Source organism: Chroicocephalus ridibundus, chromosome 22 (assembly GCF_963924245.1).
Source record: "Chroicocephalus ridibundus chromosome 22, bChrRid1.1, whole genome shotgun sequence".
In the NCBI taxonomy this organism is placed as follows: Eukaryota; Metazoa; Chordata; class Aves; order Charadriiformes; family Laridae; genus Chroicocephalus; species Chroicocephalus ridibundus.
This window is the reverse complement of record NC_086305.1, coordinates 4,671,350-4,679,186: the sequence shown is the minus strand read 5'-3', so window position 1 is coordinate 4,679,186 and position 7,837 is coordinate 4,671,350.

Sequence of the window (7,837 nt, the reverse complement as noted above, 5' to 3'; positions counted from 1 at the left end):
AAGGGATGTGTTTATCACTCTGACACCGCTGGGACGAGCTAAAGTGATTCCATTCATCTCGGAGGAGTCGCAGGCTGACAGCCCGGCTGCGCAGGGGATGCAGAGGAGGTGGCCGTGGCCCCCAGCTCAGTCCCCGCTGCGTTTGCCAAACACAACGGCCCACCGCAGCCTTGGCCAAGGGGCTTTGGCCAACCGTCACCTTCTTGCCACCTCGTTGCTACCAGAGGGTCTCTCGATTACCCTGCCATCGTGAGAAAAAAGAGGAAGAAGTCAAGTTCATCCTTCCAGGGCTGGATCAACAGCGTGACAGCAAACTCCCCGAGCGTGCGTTAGTCTGCCTAGGGATGGACACAAGGCTCATGCCCTGTCTGGAGGTGAGGTTTCAGAGCGGCTCTCACCGTGCTCAGAGACACAGGGAGACCGTATCAGGGAGGAAAATGGAGAAGCCACCAGGGTTCCGTGCTCTGGCCAAGCCAGGAAAGACACCAAGCCCGGTCCTGCAGAATCAGCCTGCCCTGTCGATCCGCCCTGCACGTCTCTGGCCAGGGTTCGATGGGGAGTGAAGCCAGGACGCTGTCGGGGGGACGAGCGTCACAAGCTTTAGCGTTCCCATCTAAACCCTGCACGTCCTTATCGCCTACCACAAAACCCAGACCTGGTTCCGGGGCCCACGAGCCAGCAGAAGCACAGGATGGAAGACGGGCAGTGGGGGGGAATGAGGGGCTGCCAAATCCCCCCACCAGCCAAGTCAACTCCAGCCACGGCACTGACACTCTCCAACACAGCCTTGAGGAGCAGAAGCCCTTTCCCAGCCTTGCCGTAAGCCCCAGGGAGGGGTTGGGGTTGTAGCCTGGCAGATTCCCTGCCAAGGGAACGGTGGCTTTGGTGCCAACCAGGCTCCCCGGTTGGACCTGGCGGCCCTGATGTCCTCTGCAGCCCAGCGCCGGGGCGTGTGGGTGCTCACACACCTCCGCCAGGAGGGTGAGCTGCCCAGAGAGCTTATTTTGAGGAGAAAAGCACAGAGGAGTTACCACAAGGAGCGTTTTGCTTCAATCCCAGCTGTCTCCCTGTGAGCAAATCGATTGCTTCTACCAGTCCCACAAATCAATCTGTCTAATTAGACAGCGGCCGGCTCCTTCCACACATCAGCGGCCATGGGCAACACCGGGGATTAAAAAGTCTCATCACGGAGAAGCCGACGGTGCTTCTGAGCACGAGCGGGGGTAACGTGGGATGTGGTCTTGCTCCATCATCTCCTTCCCACGGACAGAGCATCGTGGGGGACCAGCATCAGCCCCAGCCCCTCCGCCTGCCCCACAGGGCCCGGGGCAGAGGGGAGCATCTCGCTTTGCTTCGGATATGATTTAATTCGAGCAGCCCCCACTGCCCGAGCAGCCCAGACCAGTAGGGACTGGGGGGGATGTGGGGACATCCCAGCCTGGCCAGGACCTGCATCCACCATGGAAAAGCAACCACGCCAAGGGAATGTTTTAGGGAAGGATGGAAAACGCAGGGTCTAACCACACTAATGCTGTCTCCTGAAATTGCTATTTGCCTTGAAATCATTTGGTTATTCATGGGAATGTCTGAGAACATTTGTCAAGGAAATCACAGAATCTTCTAGGCTGGAAGGGAGCTTTAAGATCGAGTTCAACCATCAAATACCAACACATTTCCCGTATTGGGTCAAATCCACCCATGTAGGGAAGTGGGCAGGGTTTCCACAAAAGCCTGAAATTTTCCACTTCAAATGCCCACAATAAATGTTGCCACTTCCATCAAAGTTTTGTACGAAAAGCCAATTCCCAACAGCCGTAGCGACACATTTCTTATTTGTTTGTTTCTTTATGATTTCTAAATAGAGCCTCTGCCCATAAAAATTATTTAATTTCCTGAAAATAATGATCCATCTTTCAAGAGTTTTGGCAAATCCTGGGAGGGAAAAAAACCCACCAATCCGAGCTTGTCCCTGGGCTGTGCAGTGCTGCATCCCCCCCCCTGCCCCCCCATGGGATGCTGGCAGCCGCAACGATGGACCAGCACCCGGTCACCCCCTGTCCCTGCTCGGGGACAGGGAGCAGGAGCTTGGGGGTGACTCTCCTGCAGGTCCTCAGCAGGGTCAGCTGCCTCCTCCGAGTGCTAATCCTGGGCTGGATCCCTGCCTGCGGGGGGTGACTTGGACCCCCCCACACCTGGAGATGGGGCTCTTTCCTGGGTGGGGGGAGCTCATCCAGGGTGTCAAACAGCCCCGTCCGGCTCTCGCACGTTCCATCTGCTGCAGACTCGTGCCCCCCCTTACTCCCGCCCAGGTCCTACGGAATCACTCGGGATAAACGCAAGAGCCTGTTTGTACCTGATGAGTAATTGGGCAGCGCTTTGTCACCCAGGGTAATTGCCGTGTCCCCCCCCAGCGACCTCAGCACCGCCTCCTGCCCTGCAGCACTCAGCCTCCCCAGGCTCGTTAAACACCCCGACGCACCGCTGTTAATTGGCTTAGCCCAAAACCCCTCCACTTTGGCAGGGTTCAGGCCCTAATTACAGCAAATTATCCTTCATTCATTATTAATGAAATGCAAATCCACATGAGCAAACAGTCCCCAGGGTTCAGGATGCAAGGCTGCGGTGTCTCCTCCTGTCAGCTCTTGGGGGGAAGGATGGTTATTGTCCCCAAGCCACTGGTGTCCCCGAGCCATGGTGCCAGTCTGGTGGGTCTGCACTGATTTGGGGCCACACACCAGGGCACTGAAGGGGGGTGGGGGGGATCTTCTCCCCACAGCAGATCTTGGCAGCTGGAGGGGGCCATGGGGAGCCAGGCTGTCCCGGCAGCATGCCCAGAGCAATCCACCCCAGCCCCTCAGGTCCTGCTGTCCCTCTCCCGCTTCCCAGTTTGGCCTTTGTCTTCTCAGAGCCCTCCCCAGTCTGTTATTTTCCACCACGCTGGGGCGCTGCCCTCGCGGAGGCCAAATCCAGCCCCTGCTGTGGCCGACAGAGGGGTTCAGCTGTGCTCATGGCACCATGGGCTCCACCAACTCTCCGCATCCCTCCCCCCCAAGATATTACCTGCCCCCAAAATGCAACGTTCTCTCTGCCAGCCCCGCAAGAGCCCTGCCGGGGCCACAGCAAGCTGCTCCGCCACCTCTGAGCCCCCTGCAATGCTGCTGCTGCTCCACGAAGTTGCCTCAACCCGAGGTTTCATACACAGAGCATGAGCAAGGAGCTCAGGAGGTGAGAGGACTTCCCTCTCCGCCGGCTGAGCATCCTCAGCCAGCGCCCAGGATGGAGAACGGCGCAGCTCAGGGCCAGAGAGGACCCAGACGTGTCTCTGGCGAGGGGCTGGACACTGGTTAAACAGGTCCCATCATCACCATCCTGAGCACCAGCCACAACCCAAGCCCTCCATCGAGGACAGAGCGGATACACCCAGGCCTCCCACAGGCCCTTGGTCTGAGCTTGCGAACTCCTGCCGCAGGCAGCCCCTGCTCCCCTGTCCCACAGCCTGCTCACAGCCCCCCCAGCACCTCCAGCCACCACTTCCCCAGCCCCGCAGCACGGGAAGGAGCTGATGTGCAGTGCCTCGTCGGGAAACCGTGCGAGAAACACATCTGCCAGCCTCTCACAGCGCAGATCACGGCCAGGTGATTGGGAACAGGCTCAGCAGAGCAGAACTGAGCCCCAGATACAGTGGGCTCAGCCCCTACTGCCCCGATCTGACACCCTGCTAATAGAGAGACGTGCGTTAAATAACCCCCCACGCCGAGCCAAGCAGCGGCAGCTCCGAAGGGCTGCCAGGAACCAGAACAGGCTGGTGTGACAAGGACGGCGATGTCCCCGAACACCAGGGTTGGGTTAATTCCCCCCCATTCAAACAAATATCCTTGTGGGGTGGGCAACGTTAGATCTCGTGTGCTTCTGGTGGCACACTGACCCCCTGCCAGCAGCCGTGTCCCACCTTCTCCTGCCACTTTCTTCTCATTGAGGAAAAGGAGCAGTTGCCCTTTGCAGAGCCAAAAGCTCCAAGCAAACGACAGGCTGAGCTCGCTGTGCCACGGGGACAAGCCCGTCCCTCACCACCAGGCACCAGCACTGACCTGGGATCACAGAGTCACAGAACGTCGGGATTGGAAGGGACCTCTGGAGACCATCTCCTCCAACCCCCGGCCACAGCAGGGTCACCCACAGCAGGGGGCACAGGAACGCGTCCAGGCGGGCTTGGAATGTCTCCAGAGACGGAGACTCCCCCACCTCTCTGGGCAGCCTGTGCCAGGGCTCTGCCACCCTCACAGCAAAGAAGTTCCTCCTTGTCTTGAGATGGAACTTCCCATGGTCAAGTTTGTGCCCGTTACCCCTTGTCCTGTCCCCAGGCACCACTGAGAGGAGCCTGGCCACATCCTCCTGACACCCCCCCTTTCAGTATTTCTAAGCCTCGATAAGATCCTCCTCAGGCGTCTTTTTTCCAGCCTGAAGAGCCCCAAATCCCTCAGCCTTTCCTCCTCAGAGAGGTGTTCCAGTGCCCTCAGCATCTTGGTAGCCCTTTGCTGTCCCCTCTCCAGCAGTTCCCTGTCCTTCTGGAACCGGGGAGCCCAGAACTGGACATCCCTGCTCGAGGAACGGGGAGCACTGGCCAAAATTGTTCCTGTGTCTGCCTCGTCCCTGCTGGGCCAGGGTCCCAACGCCAAGCCCTGTGCTGCGGCAGTGGCCGGGCTCTGCAGCCCAGGAGTTTAAAGCACACTCCAACGCAGCCTAGTGGCCACTGTCACATTGCCCCAGAACAGCCAAGACCACAAAAACCAGCTCCAGCATCCCATGGCCATGAGCAGCAATCAGGATGCCGAGGACACCTCCAAGCACCGTCCCATGGCAGAGCCGTCCGTCTCAGGGAGCCCTGCAAAGAGCCGGGGAGCCTCTGGCTGTGGCCACCGTGGGATGTGACACCTTTTGGGCAAGGTCCTGCTCCCCCTGGCCTTTCCAGCCTGATGGCCAGGTTCAGGGTGCTCTCCCCAAAGGAGGAGGGGTGAAGAGCATCCGTTGCCACCAGGACCCAGCGCCGGGGCTGGCTCATGTGCTGGCACAAAGGGTTCACCACTAAATATCTCTCCCAGGACTCCAGCACTGCCGCGTCCCACCAACGCCGAACGCACGCCTACAGGAACAGCAGTGGGGACACGCGGTCCCAGCCAGCTACCGATGGATCTCCGGCTCCAAAAGCCCTCGTCAAGCTGCCTGTTTTCATACTGACAGGGTATGGCGAGCAACCAGCTCCACAACAAAAGGTATTTAATATTTCAATAATTAAACCAGGCTTCACAAACACACGCACGCGGCACTCGGCAAAAGATAATATCGGATGTCATTAAATACGTTCGCAGAGCGTCGCCAAGAAAAATAGCAATGATCTCAAAGCTGTAGTGCAACGAGACCTGTGAAACGGACTCTGGTGCTGGAGGAGGGACAAGAAAATTTGGGGCTGCGGGAAGAGTCTCGTTGCGAAAAGCAGCAGTAATGACAGCTTCTCCGCAGTCAGTAATTCAGGGAAAGACATAAATCTCTTTTTTCAATATATAGAATCAATGTGGTGGTAAAATTATTAAAGTGGGTTAACGCGGCATCGACTTAAGAGATTTACGACGTTGTCACAACGATCCCAAATCTCTTTATCAAACGGAAGAGTTTTCAAAACACCTCTGCATATAAGAACAAGGGACTGCCAGAGCAGTTTACATTATTATTATTATTATTGTATTTAATTCCCAGCGGACCAGGCTGGAGAGGCTGAGCCCCCAGACGCAGCCCATGGGTGCAGATCTCCCCGTCCTGGGTGCTCTCCCTCTACCAATTTAGCTCATTATCTTTTTTTAGAGAGATTTATAAGCACCACCAAGATCTCGCCACACACCAATGCCTTTACAGCAGTGCTGTCGTGGCGGCTGCCAGCAAGCCCAGGCCTGCGCGGCGCTACTATAACTCAGCGCCGCAAAATATTTACAGCCCACTGTAAATCTGCTCACTCATGAGAAGTGTTTAAAAATAATTTAAAATCCTCTCCCTGCTCTGCGCAGGCTGAGCACCGCCTTTCTATCCAAAACTATCTGCACCTCCCAGGAGATTGCTACTTGTAATTACTTCTGAAAAAAAAAAAAAAAGTCCCAAGATCATTATACTTTAGCTCTTGGGATAATTAATTAAGTTACACTTCCCACTGAGATGCAACAAGTGAAGTCTCTCTGCTGTCCCTTCAGCCGTTGCTGTTCGGGGACGAGGAATGTCCCAGGACAAGGGAGAAACGGGTTCCTCCTCGGGCAGGATGCTGCCCCCAGACCCACCTTCCCGCATGCTATGGAGGATGCTTGTCATGACCCACGAGATGTGGGGAAAGAGGTTCCAAAAGCCTGTTGAGCAGCGAGACTCCCACTCCCACCCCATCCCGGCAAGGCTCTGCCGAGCAGAGCGGCAGACGCGGGATGCCCAGAGCTCCACCTCAGCCCCCGGCAGCACCCAAAGGGATGGGGGGTGCGGAGCGCCCGGCGCCATCCCAGTCTGAGCTTGGGCAAGGGTTTGGGAGAGGAAGAGCCAGGCAGCGAGAGCCTCCACCTCTCCCGCAACCACCAGGGATCTCTGAGCTGAGCAGAGCCTGGGGATGGTTCATTCCAGCGGCTGCGAGTGCTGCTGCTGCTTGAAGCGATGCCGTGAAATGCCGAAGTTAAGACTCAATAGCCTTGGTGGGAATGTAGACAGGAAGACATTAATTAAGCATGGTAATCAATGGTGGCCCCTGTACAAACTAGAGGATAATGAAAAATGGCCCTTTAACGGATCTTTGAATTACAATACTGTTTTGCAGTTGATGGTTTTACGGAGATCTGGATTACAGAGATAGGATTTGGAATTCCCTCCTCCACCCGAGGGTTTGTCCCCCCAACGCCCGACATCACCATCTGAAGCAGATAATAGTAGTAGGGAGGGGGAAGAAGCTTTTACTCCAATTACAGCACGGACCAGGAGTAAAATCAAGACAGATCCACAAATCATAGCCCCACTGCGGGAGGTAACGGGGCACGACGACCAGCTAGAGTAAAAATTCCCTTTTCCACTGATTTAGATGCTTGGAAAGAAATAGCTAAAGGGTATCGGGATGACTCCTCTAAAGTGGCAAAATGGTTTGAGTTGATAGTCAAAAATCAAGATCCTGATTGGTCAGATGTAGATTTAATCTTGGGAGAGATGACTGAAACAGAAAAACACTTAGTGTTAAAACCAGCACGAACCCACGTGCAAGCTCAAATTACGGGGGGAACTTTACAATTGGGGGTGCCAGAACTGATGCCGTGGGGGGCTCTGACCCAGCTCACCAGCTTGCTCACGGGGAAGAGCAATCCCCGGCTTCCCGGGCCCGGGATCATGCACCAATTTTGCTGAAAAAACCAAGAGGCGGATTTAGCGCAGTCACCTTGAATCCCCAGGTGAGCAACAAACCCACGCTGCAGACCAGACTACCGCGAACACCCGGCAGACGCAGCACTCGCCGCTACGGAACTCGGGGTGGTAAACCCTCACTCCTCCACGCCTTAAATCTCATTTCTTTTCACTAATTACCTTCATGCCACTGCACCTTTGGAGAAAAGCTGCTAACGAGCAGTGAGCAAGACAGCAGCTGAAGGAAACGTCCCATGCAGCAGACCCAAAGTTGCGGCAGCTGTCCTGGGCAGCCCAATTATTTTTACATTCTGAATTCGGATCTTTTTTACCCCAACACCAGTTTAAACAAAGTGAAAAGCACGCTGAGGAAAAGAAGTTTTGTGCCTGCTTCACAGAAGCATCCCAAAAGACTTGGGCCGCAGGT